The sequence below is a fragment of the Bos mutus genome, chromosome 23, assembly GCF_027580195.1.
Source record: "Bos mutus isolate GX-2022 chromosome 23, NWIPB_WYAK_1.1, whole genome shotgun sequence".
Classification (NCBI taxonomy): Eukaryota; Metazoa; Chordata; class Mammalia; order Artiodactyla; family Bovidae; genus Bos; species Bos mutus.
Genome location: NC_091639.1, coordinates 48,442,455 through 48,458,939, shown reverse-complemented (window position 1 = coordinate 48,458,939; position 16,485 = coordinate 48,442,455). Strand labels below are relative to the sequence as shown.

The window sequence follows — 16,485 nt, the reverse complement described above, 5'->3', positions numbered from 1 at the left end:
TCCACTGTTAGGAAATAGAATCAAGAAAACTCAGTGTGAAGAAAGGTGTGTTAATATGGCCTGGAGTCTTGAGCTCCAGAGTGGCTGTACACAGCTTCCTGTAAACAAATCTGTGGAAGCCTAGAGGCTTAAGACAGCAGTCACTTGGCTCTCCAGCATGTCTTAGCAGATGGTTGACCCTCATTTGGGCCACCATGACCCTCCGCTAGACTTACTGTTTCTTCCTTGGAGGATATTCATCTGCCCACTTGCAGGTTTATTATTCTCATTTTACAGAGGAGAAAACTGAGAGTGTGGTGGATAAAGAATTTTGACCTGCTCAGACCATGTAGCTAATAGTGTAGTCAGAGCACAGTACAATCATAATCAATTCTGATTCTTGTCTCAAAACTATTCTGTCCACTTCATGTGATGTTAGTATTCTTTTCTTAGTTTTTCTGCTACTGGTTAAACCAGCATCATCCTGGCTATTCAAACATTCTCATTCATCCTGTATTTATTGGGAGTGTGCTAAGTGCCAGGCATAGTGCTGGATGCTGGGGAGGCAGTGTTGAATAGTCCAAAAGAGACTCCACTCTCATGGAGTTTGCAGTCTAATAGGGGGAGGTGCAGTCAGGAGATGGACACTGATTTTATAACATAAGTAAGAGTAACAAACAAATGACAACAACCACTTGGTATTGTTCATGAGGCTATGGTTAGTCACTTGGTTCTGCTGATCTGGGCCAGATGTGAATGATCTTACAGAGGGCTTCCTATGTCTCTCTGATGGGTTGGCTAGGGACTAGCTCATCCTGGAGACCTCAACTCACTAGAGAGTCTGATGGTGGGGTGACATGTCTTTCTTCATTCAGCTGCTGGCCTGCGTGAGTTCAGATGGCAGCAGCAGGATTCTAAGAGAAAAAAAAGAAGACTGCAAGGCCCTCAGAGACTTAGGTTTGGAGTTGCTGTAGCAAAACTACCATGATCTTTTGTTGCTCAAAGCAAGAAACAAGACCATCACAGATCAAAAGGTGGAGGAATAAACTCATTTTAAGCTGGGAGGAACTGTAAAGCCCCACATCAAATGATAAAGTATTTGGGAAGAGTAGAAAATTGTGCCTTTTTTTTTTAAAGCACCTTATTATAGAGGATGTGACTTAGGAACAATGTCTGTGCAAGTCCCTTTGGAATAAAAAGCTGTAACCTCAGGAAATAAAATATGTGAAGCACAGAGAAATCTGTGAAAATGACTTTGCAGGGAGAATTTTCAACAATGCCCCAGTGAAGATTTGGCAAGGCAAAAACAGTGAAATGACCCTCCAATTTCCTCTTCACCTGGTACCTGGTGAAGTACCAGGGGCAATATGATTGACCCTTTTCTGATTGAACAGTTTTGAGTTCCTTGGGTAATTCAAGTTCAAAGAGGACTTCCTGAGATCTGGATGTCCTGATATCATTTGAGAGAGATGCTGGAGCAATTAATCTGAGAGACAAAACATTTTCACAATATTCACACCCTACAGTTGGCACAGCTGCTTATGTTAGTAACAAAAGTGTTAGAGATTTGTGCTGGGGTCCAGCCCTGGCTGATCCAGGGAGTTCGAAGCAGGGACAGCGTCGGCGAGGATCAGGATACAATAGCTTCAATTAGGTATTAATTAGAGATATAAAGAGTAATAGGATGAGGATAGCTCAGTAGGAAAATTCAGTGGAGAAAAGAGGCTGAGTAGCTTGGTTTACACAGGAGACCAATAAAACTTCAAGACAAGAAGCTTGCACCACTTACATAGGCTGTAGGCGTCCTTCCATTCTCCCAAAGGAGAGGAGACACTGAGGCCTCCCTGGTCGGATCTTAGAAGCCCAGGCATAATTAGTAAGCATGGCGGGTTCCGCGCTCCAGATGGAGACTCAGCCAGAGTTTGAGAGAGAGAGAGACATGGGGAGACCAGTCTTTCGAGGAACTGATCCCAATGCTTTATTTTCCATGGTCTACTTTTATACACTGAGATGTTATGCAAAAGTCACGTGGGGTCAGCAGTCCTGACTTTTATCAAAGTCAGGTGCTTCATACAAATGTATTCAGAGGTCTTAGGGGTGTTACATCATCTTCTGGCCAAGGGGCCTGCTGACAATTTATGACCCTCTCCTTGTGACAGCAGTCAGTCAACCAGGACACTTATTTCTCCAGGGGTGATTATTCTTAAAAAAGACTCCACCTTCCGAAGGTACCAGATAAAGTTGCATTCCTATAGGGTGAGGGTGTAGTGGGTTTTAATTAAGGAAAGAATTTACTTAGCCTAAGGTCTAACGTGATTTATATCAAAGGTTAATACTTATTTCTTCTATATATTCATTAATGTGTGTAAGGGCAGGGGATGTGGAGACTTAGCAGTAAACACTGGCTCAACAAATGAAAAACCCTTCACCAATACAATTTCTAATCAGCCCACTATACTTATACTAATGGTTTTCTAACTTTTCTAAGGAACCTGTTTTTAGAAAGTTTAAAGCATCTCATGCCTCTCATGGTTGGGAGGCTGTGAGCAATCACATGTGGCCAGACAAGCCTATCAGGCAGGCTAGAGAACCTTCAGAGGAGTTTGTAGGTAGAAACACTCTTATCACGCCCAGGAATTATTATTAACTGGAGCTCTAAATTAACTCCTTCTCTGAAAGAGGTGGTGGGGGACAGCCCCCCGTAAAGTCAGAGGTGTAGGTGGGAGCACAAAGTAGTAAAGTAGGCAGACTCTGGTTATGGGGGTAGATGCTCAAGGATTTCCAGGGGGACTCCTGAGGCTCGATCCCGCCTTTGTGTATGTCAAGCCTCCTTCCTCATGACCCTTGCCACGCACGGAGTGCCTCACGCTGGCCCCCAACAGATTTGGGCATTTATCAGTGAGTCTCCCTTGAGATTATAGCTGAGCCCCACATTCTCCTATCACATCCTCTTTTCTGTCACAAAATGTTTATTATCCCTTCATTTCTATTTTTGTGGTTTTAGCATTAACTCATAAACATTATGCTACAAACTTGACAGAACATATTTAACTATATAAGTTGTTCAATCTTAAAATTGGATTAAGTCCTCTGTATTCTCTACTAACAGGGCTTACCAGGTGGCTCAGTGGGTAAAGAATCTGCCTACAGTACAGGAGATGCCAGAGACTTAGGTTCGATATCTGGGTTGGGAAGATTCCCTGGAGGAGGACACGATAACCCACTCCAGTATTCTTGCCTGGAGAATCCCATGGACAGAGAAGCCTGGCGGGCTACAGTCCATGGGGTCACAAAGAGTTGGACACGACTGAGCAACTGAGCATTCACACACACACATCCTCTCTTAACGCATATATATGGAATCTAGAAAAATGATATAGATGCACCTAGTACTAGGGCAAAACAGAGACAAAGACATAGAGAAAGGATGTGTGGATATGATGAGGGGGTGGATAGGGGATGGTGGGATGAACTGGGAAATTAGGTTTGACATATGTACACTACCACGTATGAAGCAGAGAGCTTGTGAGAGCCTGTTGTGTAGCACAGGGAGTTCAGCTTGGTGCTCTGCCATGATCTAGAGGGATGGAATGGGCAGGGGGAGTGAGAGGGAGGTTCAAGAGGAAGAGGATGTATGTGTACAAATGGCTGATTCATGATGTTGTACAGCAGAAACTAATGCAAAATTGTAAAGGAACTCTACCCCAATAAAAGATTTAAATTGCAAAAAAAATTTAATTAAGTCTATAGTGATCTTACATTTTATATTTTACCAAGGCACAAAGTATATGTTAACAGATTATAGCTATGTTTTACTCAGGGCTAAAGTAATTTTTTTAAAAGGTATATTAATCGTTCCTAAAACTAATAAAAAGCTAAAGTAATGTGACATGGAGTACATGGCTACTTTGTAGTTTTAATACTTTAAAAATTATTTTATGAAGATAGTAAATATTACAAAGAAATGGGGAAACAATATCAAACTTTATTTTTGGGGGGTCCAAAATCACTGCAGATGGTTACTGCAGCCATGAAATTAAAAGATGCTTACTCCTTGGAAGGAAAGTTATGACCAACCTAGATAACATATTCAAAAACAGAGACATTGCTTTGCCAACAAAGGTCCATCTAGTAAAGGCTATGGTATTTCCAATGGTCATGTATGGATGTGAGAGTTGGACTGTGAACAAAGCTGAGCGCCGAAGAATTGATGTTTTTGAACTGTGGTGTTGGAGAAGACTCTTGAGAGTCCCTTGGACTGCAAGGAGATCCAACCAGTCCATTCTAAAGGAGATCAGCCCTGGGTGTTCTTTGGAAGGAATGATGCTAAAGCTGAAACTCCAGTACTTTGGCTACCTCATGCTAAGAGTTGACTCATTGGAAAAGACTCTGATGCTGGGAGGGATTAGGGGCAGGAGAAGGGGACAACAGAGGATGAGATGGCTGGATGGCATCACCGACTCAATGGACTTGAGTTTGAGTGAACTCCGGGAGTTGGTGATGGACAGGGAGGCCTGGCGTGCTGCAATTGATGGAGTCGCAAAGAATCAGACACGACAGAGCAACTGAATTGAACTGAACAGAGTATTTGGGAAAGGGGAAAAGCACAAAGAAGAAAGTTGAAATTAATCATAGTCACTCAGAATGCCGTTATTAATATTTTGATGTTAATAGTAATCTTTATAGAGGATATTTTATTTCCTAAAAAGTACATTTGTGGCAGAGTAACTCCCTGCTGCTGCGTCGCTTCAGTCGTGTCCGACTCTGTGCGACCCCATAGATGGCAGCCCACCAGGCTACCCGTTCCTGGGATTCTCCAGGCAAGAACACTGGAGTGGGTTGCCATTTCCTTCTCCAATGCATGAAAGTGAAAAGTGAAAGTGAAGTCGCTCAGTCGTGTCCAACTCTAGCGACCCCATGGACTGCAGCCTACCAGGCTCCTCCGTCCATGGGATTTTCTAGGCAAAAGTACTGGAGTGGGGTGCCATTGAATCTCTTAAATGTATATGTGAGCTGTGGGACTAGTTCTGGATGATAGATATGGTGGTGAAGAACACACCTCACCTTCTGGTCAAGCCAGCTAAGAGTTGGTGCAGCTCCCTCACCTCTCCTTCTAGCCACAATGATCTCAGAGACCATACGTGCCACCACCAAGGGTTTCAAGAGGAAGGAGGGCTCCCTGACCCACAGCAGCCTCTATGTGTATGAGTAATCGAAGATTCAAACTCTGTGTTGGGCTGCAAAATGGGAAATCTTGGTAAATGCCATTTCACAAAAGTGTAATCATTCTACATATCAACCTTGTATTTTAGCTATTTTCACTGAACATTATGTACAAATGCATTCAGTGATATACACATTATATAGCACATATATACCATATGTACTATATAGATCCCTTATTAGAAAACATACTTTAAATAATAATTTAAATAGCCATAAGTAGTGTGTGTATATATATACACACACATACAATAGAATAATATATGTAGTAGTAATAATAATAGTAAACTAATATATATATGTTATTCATGATGATTTAAATTATTATTTTGCTACTATTATAAATATACTACTATTTATGTATACATGTAAATAGTATAATCATGTATATATTATTTATATATATTTTATATTATATATATCCTATTTTATTGCAAGCAATTCAAGCATATATATGTTACATACATTCTATTATTGAGTGTGTAAGTGGATGTATTTTATGTCAGACTACATAATCATATCCTCTGAAGCTAGGAATTCCATGCTTAGTTTCCCTTTTCCTGCAGAATTATTGTATTTTCTAATGTTTACCAAGGATCCCAAGGAGAAGGCAGTGGCACCCCACTCCAGTACTCTTGCCTGGAAAATCCCATAGACGGAGGAGCCTGGTGGGCTGCAGTCCATGGGGTCTCTAAGAGTCGGACACGACTGAGCGACTTCCCTTTCACTTTTCACTTTCATGCATTGGAGAAGGAAATGGCAACCCACTCCAGTGTTCTTGCCTGGAGAATCCCAGGGATAGGGAGCCTGGTGGGCTGCCGTCTGCGGGGTCGCACAGAGTCAGACATGACTGAAGTGACTTAAAAAAGGATGCCAAAGTGAGTCTCACATGCATTGTATAGTCTTCTTGATTAACTCAAACTATCCCAACCACAGTTCTCAAATTCAGTTGAAAGCTCTTTATCGTTCCTGAGTGATGCTGTAATAGATGTCCAAAACAAAATGTCACTTTGTTTTGGTGGATAATTAAATTATGTGATACTTTTTCCAATTCAGAGTGTAAAATACCGCATTTTACCTGGCACACTATTGCAGGTGAAAAAATTTTAATATCTTATTTATTAATTTGATTTTTTTAATATACCACTCATTTAATCAAAAAGAAACTGAGTAGATATTAGGTAATCTAAGGCACACATTCATTTCTAAAATAAGCCTGATAAAGCTAGACATCTAAAACTACTCTTCCTCTAAGAATGAGTATCTTCCATCTCCATCAGAATCAAACTCTCTCAAATGTTCTGGTTCTGGCATAACAGAATCTAAGGAGTTCCTGATTTCCTGGTAAGTCAGCTTCCCATCCATATCACAGTCCGTGCTATGGAGCAAGTCCTGAAGATCTTCAGTACTAGAAATTACTGATAGGGAGACAAATTTTACCTGGGCAGATTTCTCAATATGATCTCCAAGAGACTGTGGGAATTTTGGCAATGCTGAAGGCTTTGACCTGAAACCCTGTACTTGTTCTTCATTTGGTAGTTTCTGGAGGCCTGCTGCTTTCAGGTTTGTCTGTGAGAGCACTGATCAGCTACAGTTTCTCTCTGAGCTTGAATACCTGAGAATCTGAACTAACTTCTTTGTTGTTGCTATTCAATCACCCAGTGGTGTCTTTTTGTAACTCCCTGGACTGCAGCAACACATCAGGCCTCCCTGTCCCTCACAATCTCCCAGAGTTTGCCCAAGTTCATGTCCACTGCATTGGTGATGCTATCCGACCATCCCATCCTCTGATGCCCTCTTCTTCCTTTAAGCCCTGGGATTTTACAAACTGTATTCTGCTGGTCACTTGATGCAAAGACTCTTTTTGGAAAGACAGCTGGAGGACAGGTTCACTTGCTTTTCTACCTTGCTTATAGCAACCAGAATTCTTTCTATCAAGTCGACTCTCTGGGTAAGATTATTAACTGCCTCATTCATTCCCTTGAGCTTAAGTTACTTCCATCTCTGGTACTCCCCTGGGGCACTGTTTACCTCCTCTAAAAAACTATGGAGGTACAGGATATCCTGCTTCAAACTCGCACTGTGTGTTTTATTGTCAAGTTCAGATATAGCTGGAAGTGATGGAATGATCTGGTTGTTTCCATTGGTCTCCTTTAAGGCATGCTGATTCATGCCACTCTGCAGTAACTTCATGGTTTTCTTGTATTCATTCACAGTCTTCTGTATTGCCTCCACAGCAAGACAGATGTTGTTTAAAGTGTTGCTAATAGAAGTTACACTCTTCTGAAGTCCCTCTACAGTGCCAGGCAGGCTAATTAAGTCTGCAGCTAACTTGACATTGGCTTTGATGTGGTTTATTGCGGAAGTCAACAGAGAAATCTGCTTATTCATTTCTGTGATGTTTATCCAGATTTTGTTCAACCCCAGCTCTTCAGATTCAATCTTCTTAACTTGTTTTTGTAGTTGCTAAGTAGCTCTTCCTTAACTTTTGGAACTTCTTGGAACAGCTTTTCTAATTAGATTTCATTGTTCTAAATTTTTCCTTGCTGTTGTTGTCATTTAGTTGCTCAGTCATGTCTGACTCTTTGTGACCCCATGGACTGCAGCATGCTATGCTTCCCTGTCCTCCATCATTTCCTGGAACTTCCTCAGACTCATGTCCATCGAGTCAGTGATGCCATCCAAACATCTCTTCCTCTGTCGTCCCCTTCTCCTTATGTCTTCAATCTTTCCCAGCATCAGGGTCTTTTCTAATGAGTTGGTTATTTGCAGCAGGTGGCCAAAGTATTGGAGCTTCAGCTTCAGCAGCAGTCCTTTCAGTGAATATCCAGGACTGATCTCCTTTAGAATGGACTGGTTGTATCTCTTTGGAGTCCAAGGAACTACAAGAGTCTTGTCCACAATCACAGTTCAAAAGCATCAATTCTTTGGCACTCAGCTTTCTTTATGGTCCAACTCTCACATCCATACAAGACTACTGCAAAAATCATAACTTTGACTATACAAACTTTTGTTGACAAAGTAATGTCTCTGTTTTTTAATGTGCTGTTTAGGTTGGTCATAGCTTTTCTTCCAAGGACCAAATGTCTTTTCATTTCATGTGTTCAGTCAACATCTACAATGATTTTGGAGCCTAAGAAAATAAAGTCTGTCACTGTTTCCTTTGTTTCCCCAACTATTTGCTATGAAGTGATACTGGAGTGGGAAGTCAAGTGGGCCTTAGGAAGCATCCCTGTGAACAAAGCTAGTGGAGGTGATGGAATTTCAGCTGAGCTATTTCAAATCCTGTAAGATGATGCTGTGAAAGTGCTGTACCCAATATGCCAGCAAATTTGGAAAACTCAGCAGTGGCCACAGGACTGGAAAAGGTCGGTTTTCATTCCAATCCCAAAGAAAGGCAATGGTAAAAAGTGTTCAAACTATTGCACAATTCCACTCATTTCACATGCTAGCAAAGTAATGCTCAAAATTCTTCAAGCTAGGCTACAACAGTACTTGAACCTAGAACTTCCAGATGTTCAAGTTGGATATAGAACAAGCCAAGGAATAAGAGATCAAATTGCCAACATCCACTGGATCATAGAAAAAGCAAGGTAATTCCAGAAAAAACATCTACTTCTGCTTCACTGACTACATTAACGCCTTTGACTGTGCAGATCACAACAAACTGTGGAAAACTCTTAAAAGGATGGGAATACCAGACCACCTTACCAGCTTGTTGAGAATTCTGTATGCAGCTCAATTTGCATAGACACCAAGCCAACACAGGCCAGGACACAGGTGACAAGGATGACAAAAGCACAGAGGGGATACCAGATCTTGCAGTATCATAAATAGTCTCCCTTGACAAGGCAAGAGCGATTCTAGCTGCACCAAATTTCTCTTCTTCCTCTTAGCTAGACTCAGAATCAGGAGGCTCAGTGCAAAGCAGGCAATGGCCTGAGCCTTTCTTGGGCTTCTTTTTTCACTTGTACCCAGCCAAGCCTTTCAATGCATTGAGCTTTGCACTTTTTCATCTTCTTGTGTGGGGTAAGTGAAACACCCACTCCTGAGCTGCCAGGTTCTACCAGACATCCAGTTCCCTTGCCTCCTTAAAGCTGTCTTCCAGGGTGAGAAATCCTGGGTCAGAGCCCTTTTGGTCAGTCCCACTGGGACTGCCCAGATCTAGTGGGAGCTGGAAGTTGGAGTCCAGAGGGAACTGAAATTCACATGGGTGGGGATAATCACATAAAGATAGCCAGGGAGCTGGTGATCCAAATTGATAAAGCCCTAGGCATGGACTATCAGTTACTTAGGATATTGGGGAGGGGGGCAACCTTTGTCTCAAAGACGAAAAGTCAAGTCAAGAATGAGAGTTTCTGAACCTTGGTCAGTAGATAGTATTTCTAAAAGTACTCTAGGAACTGGGGAAGTACACACAGATAGATGTTTTGGACTTCAGGCAGGATTTCCAATGGAGAGAAAAAAAGAAACTTGTTCTTGAATGGGAGGAGGGGGATGCCAAGTGAGACTTTGGGAATGTGCTGGTCCTTCCCTAGCAGTCAGCAGGAGGGGGCTCCTAACCACTACAATCCCGGCAGAGAAAGCACCCAAGTCTGAGATGATCACATCCTCCCACCTCGATCCTGAGTGTGAAAGGAGCCAAGGAAGACCCAGAGCTTGGCCTGGAGGATTGGGCCTGAGAGGAGTGAGTTCCAAGCCTGGGGAGATCCCAGTCCTGTGGTCTGGGCCTGGGGGTGTGGTGAGGAGGGGTGATGGCAGCTCAGCCCACCTGAAGCACCCCTTCCCAGAGTTCGAGTAGCTCCAGCTCAGGTGACTCTGAGCAATTCACATGCAAGTCCTCAACTCTGGCCTCCACTTGGGTTATGGCCTCATATGCTTCCAACCTGTTGGTGGCAGGAGCAGCAGTGGCCGTGGGCTTTAGACCTGTGCCAGCTGCTCCAGCCCCAGCTTCCTTCCTCTTTGGCAGTGGCTGCAGGTCTGTTTTTTTTTCTTTCTTTCTTTCTTTCTTTCTTTCTTAATTTTTATTTATTTGTTTATTTGAGGCTGTGCTAGGCCTTCATTGATACACACAGGCTTTCTCTAGTTGCAGTTTGTGGGCACTACTCTCTAGTTACAGTGCAGAGGTTTCTCATTGCAGTGGGCTCCCTTGTTTCCCTGAGACTCTAAGTGCATTGGCTTCAGTAGTTGCAGCAAATGGGCTTATTTGCTCCATGGCGTGTGGAGTGCTCCCTGACCAGGGATTGAACCTGTGTCCCCCGACATTGGCAGACAGATTCTTAACCACTGGACCCTGAGGGAAGTCTGTGTTTCTGTGTAGAATTTCCAGAAAAATGTACACCTACAAGCACTGAGGGGAGTCCTGTAATGCCATCCTGCAGTGTAAATATTTTTATGACTTTAACTATGATGATGGTCCTGTGATATTTCACTTGGCCCAGTATTAGCCAGAAACACATAGGTTGAAAGGACTGGTGGAGATCAATGAAGTAGCTTCTGGGCAGGAAGATGAAAAATCAAACAGGGCAAACACCAAGAGCTAAGCCAACAATTTTAGGGGGATGGTTATCAGCCTGACATTGCTGATAATGTGCATTAGCTCACCATCCAAGAGGAGGAACTGTTTGGAGAAATGGATAATTCTCTAGTTCTTTCTGAATGTTTGATTTATTATTTAATTCTAATGTGATTAATTCACACAATGCTAGATATCCAAATACCCTTAAATATTAAAAAGAAGAGTCCAAACTACTTGTCTTTCTTCTTCAATCTTTGACAAAAGGGGTACACAAATTTGAGGTTAAATACCAAATAAATCTTTCATTCTTCATCTACCTCCAGTAATGCTCATCAAATATTCATGTTTTCATCTAGTATATATCAGCCTTGCACTAGCTTTTCATAAAATTAATAAGGCAACTTTAGGGGTTCTTTTCATGACACTGGAGAAGAGAATGACAAACCACTTCAGTATTCTTGTCTTGAGAACCCCATGGACAGTATGAAAAGGCAAAAAGAAAGCCTGGCGTGCTGTGGTCCATGGGGTCACAAAAAGTCAGACATGACTGAACTGACTGAGGGGTTCTTTTCATGAGAACTTAAAGTTATTTGCATCAGAGCTTGTAACCTGGTAAATGTGCTGCACTTCCTAGTTCTTGACTGAAAGACTTGTTGTGAGTCTCAAAATTATTTTTGAAGTAAGTAGGGTGGTAACAGATCATTAACAGACAAAGAGATACAAAAAAAAATAGACATACTGATATACAAATAGATAAAGCATAGAATCATAAAGGGTATAACATCCTGTAAAGGTCAAAATTTTAAAAATCTGCAATTTATATCCATTATTGCTGATACTTATAGATAAATCTTCTTAAATTTGAGAATTATGTTTTCTAAAACCATACAAAATTCTCTGTAAGTCAGATTTTTAAAAATACTTTCCCTTACATAACATTAACCAAGAGTAGACCTTGATCTGTTATTTGTGTCTTAATAGGCACATCACCAACGGATTCATCCCTAAAGGCAGTGGCATTCAAGTGTGTTCAATGTGAATGCATTTGAATCATTCTTTAGCTCACAAAATAAATGTAACTATAGGAAAGTAGGTATCTTCTTGAAATATTTCACTCTAAATATAAAATATTTGCATGTTTTTTCATGTTACATAGTAATAATTTAATACATTCTATTAATCAGAAAATTTTGTGTTTTCAACAATTTTAATGTTCTTTTGTCATTGTGATAAAGTAATAGTTTATAGGAAAACAGCTTCCAGCAGCCTAAGAATCTTTTCCATAAAGAGTGCTCAATAAATATGGTAGTGTTAATAGTTTTATAATTGAGTAGAGAAACACAATTTTTATCAACCATTATCGAAGCTATGTATTCCTCAAAAGGCTGTAGTTCTTTTAAAGAAAAGTATTTTTTCAATTCTGTTTGTAATTCTTTTAAAAGCACATCATTTCTTAATTTTGTTTATGTTACCTTTTGATGCAAAAAAGAAAGACAAATCACCCTGAGTAAAATTCCGTTGAGAATTAACATTGAGTATTTTAGTATGTTATCCCCTTTTTGCCTGCATATCTGAAAATAAGTCATATTAGAAAATGCTTACACTTTTTCAATTTTAGCACTTAAAATACACACAAAAAAATCAGGTTTTGGAAACTGCTTCCCTTCATGATGATATATTAGTCATTAAAGCTGGCAAAAGAAGCATAAGAAACCAATCGTGGTCACTGAAAAGAGATATTTATAATGTTGTGATTTTCATTAAAATATATCTTTGCTGGTTTTTAAAATTAGTCAAGTACATTAAGGGTTTAAAAAGATGAAATGAGCCAAAACATTTTAAGGAAAAGCTATTTTAGAAAGTTTAAAATTTTTTCAAAAAACTTTTACTCATTAGTACAATATCAGATTTAATTTCAAGAAGAATTTATATTTCAAAAGAGATTTACTGGAGTAATAGCAACAGCACAGTGGAGTAGGAAGCCTCAGGCCCACATTCCCCTGTAGAAACACTGACTTCACAACAGTATATGCCCATAGTGCCTTCACGAGAACCCAGAAGCCAGCTAAGTGGCTGCAGCACCCCAGGTGAGTGTAAAGCCAGAGAGAACTGAACAGAATCCAGTAAGGGGGTTCCTTGCATTTGCCCACCTGGTCCTGCACAGTATAGACTGATGTAGAGAAAGCTCCTACATTCCAGGCTCCTATCCCTACTCAAGAGGGAAGGAGAAGGTCAGCTGTGATCCTATTGCTCTGGCTTTCAGAGGGCTGCCCAAGGAAAAGATTTCGTCCAGCCTGACTCTGAGCACCAAGCATGGACTTGATTGGCTGTTAGGTGCCAGACTGAGGGTTTCTGTGACACCATCAGAGAGACTGTGTTATTGCAGAAAGACCCAAGGCAGAGCAAAAGTTTACAGGACCCAGAGGAGGGGGTCAACTTTCACTGGGAAAGTACTTGCACAAGCCCAGAAAAGATATAGCTTTAGAAGGCTTTAGACACTCCCCAAATCTCCAGCTGGGCTCATTAGTGAACATTTTCCTAGTATAAAAGTAGTAAAGGCTGAGAGGTGTGACTGTTTTATTTGTTTTGAAAAAAAAAAAAAAACATTTAAATATTTTTATTTCTTTTAGAGCAGATTTAGGTTCACAGCAAAATTGAAGGGAAAGTAGAGAGATTTCCCAGATTGCTCCTCTCCTGAAAATGCACAGCCTCCCCCATCATTCACATCCCCTACCAGAGGGGCACATTTATTAAAACTGATGAACCTATATTGAGAAATCATAATCACTCAAAGTCCATTATTTACATTATAATTCTCTCTGGCTGTTGTGTGGGCTTCCCTGGTGGCTCAGCTGGTAAAGAATCCTCCTGCAATGCAAGAGACCTGGGTTCAATCCCTGGGTTGGAAAGATCCCCTGGAGAAGAGAAGGGCTACCCACTCCAGTATTCTGGCCTGGAGAATTCCATGGACTGTATAGTCCCTGGAGTCGCAAAGAGTTGGACATGACTGAATGACTTTCACTCACTTTTCACTTACTCTGGCTGTTGTACATTCCGTAGGTTTGGACAAATATATGACAAGTATGAATAACTACAGTATCCTACAGATATTTTCATTACCCTAAAAATTATCTGTAATCTATCCATCCTTTCCTCCAACCTATGAAAACCACTATTTTTTTTTTTTTTGTCTCTGTAACTTGCTTTTTCCAGAATGACATATAGGAATCTTATAGTACATAGCTGTTTCAGATTAGCTTCTTTAACTTACGAATATGCATTTAAAGTTCCTCCATGTCTCTTCATAGTTTGACAGCTCATTTCTCATTAGTGCTGAATAATATTCTACTGTCTGGATATACCACAGTTTGTTTATCATTCAAGGGCATCTTGGTTGCTTCCAAGTTTTGGCAATTATGAATAAGACTTCCCTGGCTCAAATGGTAAAAGAATCTGCCTATAATGTGGGAGACCTGGGTTCGATCCCTGGGTAGGAAAGATCCCCTGGAAAAGGAGATGGCAATCCACTCCAGTACTCTTTCCTGGAAAACCCCATGGACTGAGAAGCCTGGTAGACTACAGTCCATGAGGTCACAAAGAGTTGGACACAAAGAGTCTGGATATACCACAGTTTGTTTATCATTCAAGGACATCTTGGTTGCTTCCAAGTTTTGGCAATTATGAATAAATATACTATAAATATCTTGGTGTGAGTTTTTGTGTGGACATAAGTTTTCACATCTTTTGGATAAATACCAAGAAGTGTGATTGCTTGATAATATGGTAAGAGTATGTTCATTTTTCTTAGAAACTACCAAATTGCCTCCAAAGTGACTGTACCATTTTGCACTCCTACCAATGAAGAATGAGAGTTCCTGATGCTCCACACCAATGTCAGCATTTGGTGTTGTCAGTGCTCTGGATTTGGGCCATTCCAATAGGTGCAGAATGATAGCTCATTATTTTGATTTGCATTTCCCTGATGACACATGACAGGCAGCATCCTTTCATATGCTTATTTTCCATTTGTATATCTTCTTTGGTGAGGTGTCTGCTAAATGCCTTGGCCCATTCTTTAATTGGTCTGTTTGTGTTCTTACTGGCTTTTAAGAGTTCTTTGAATATTTTGGATTACAGTCTTTTGTCAGAATGTCTTTGCAAATACTTTCTCCTGGTATATGGCCTATTTTCTCATTCTCTCAACATTGTCTTTCACACAGCAGTTTCAATTTTGATGATATCCAACTTATCAGTTATTCATTTTATGGATAATGCCATAGACATTGTGTTGCCATACCCAAGGTCATTTATATTTTCTCATCTGTTATATTTAGAATTTTTATTTTATATTTGCATATTACAAGGGTTACTGTACATTTAGGACTATGATCCATTTTAAGTTATTTTTTGTGAAGGTTGTAAGGTCTAGATTCATTTTTTAAAATGTGGATGTCCAACTTTTCTAGCATCATTTGTTGAAAAGACTATCTTTTCTCGATGACCTTTACTTCTTATTGAAGATCAGTTCACTATATTTATATGAAATCTATTTCTGGGCTCTCTATTGTGTTCCATTGCTTTACTTATCTATTACTTTACCCATACTACACTGTCTTGATTACTATAGCTTTATAATAAGTCTCAAAGTCAAATAGCATCAGTCTCCCAACTTTATTTTTCTCCAATATTGTGTTAGTTATTCTGGATCTTATACCTCACCATATATATTTTAGAATCAATTTGTAAATATTCATAAAATAGCTTGCTGAGATTTTGATTGGAAGGAAGAACTAACATTTTGACAATACTGAGTTTTCCTATTCATTAATTTAGGTCTTTTTTGATTTATTTTTATCAGTGTTTTATAGCTTTTCTCATCTAGATCTTATATATATATATATATATATATATATTTGTTAGACTTGTAGTTAAGTATTTTATTTTGAGATTTGTAAATGTCAATGATACTGTGCTTTTAATTTCAAATTCTACTTGTTCATTGCTGATATACAGGAAAGAAATTGACTTTAGTATATCAACTTTGTGTACTGCAACTTTGTTAAAATTGCATCTTTTTTTTTTCTTTTCAAATGCCCAAATATCAACAAAAGATCACAGGCACACAAAGAAACTGGGGAAATGGCCCAATCAAATTAACAAAATAAATGTCCACAAACTGACCATAAGGAAACAGAAATCTATGAATACTTTACAATGAATTCAATTAAGTATCTTAAATGTGTTTAATATGTTAAATAGAATATAGACAACTAAATAAAATCAGGATAGCAGTGTGTAAAAAATGGAAATATCAGGAGAGATATTTTACATAAAAGTCATAAAAAAGAACCAAATAGAAATTCCAGAGCTAAGGAATACAATAATTTAATTGGCATGTTCACTAGAGAAAGTCAGCAAGATTTTATCAAGCAGAAGATAGAATGAGAGAACTTAAAAATAGATCACTTGAAATTAATGAATCAGAGATGCTAAAAGAAAATAAATGAAGTCAAGAGAGCATAAGCACTATGAGATATTGTCAGGGAAACCAATATATGCATTATACAAGTCTCAAGAGAAGAGAATTAGCAAGGAGCTGAAAGTCCATTGAATATATAATGATCAAAACCTTTACAAATTTGAGGAAGGAAGAACATGCAAATTCAAAAAGCTCTATGAATTTTCACTAATATAAATCTAAACAGACTCACACCAACACACTATAATCAAGCTAACAAATCACAGACAAATAGATAATACTGAAA

General features: G+C 39.6%; 1 pseudogene; it reads right to left on the bottom strand.

Annotated features, from left to right (window-relative positions):
* Nucleotides 1-6,441: 6,441 nt before the first annotated feature.
* Nucleotides 6,442-13,773, bottom strand: LOC102288175 (EF-hand calcium-binding domain-containing protein 14-like; annotated as a pseudogene).
* Between the last annotated feature and the right edge of the window lie 2,712 nt (nt 13,774-16,485).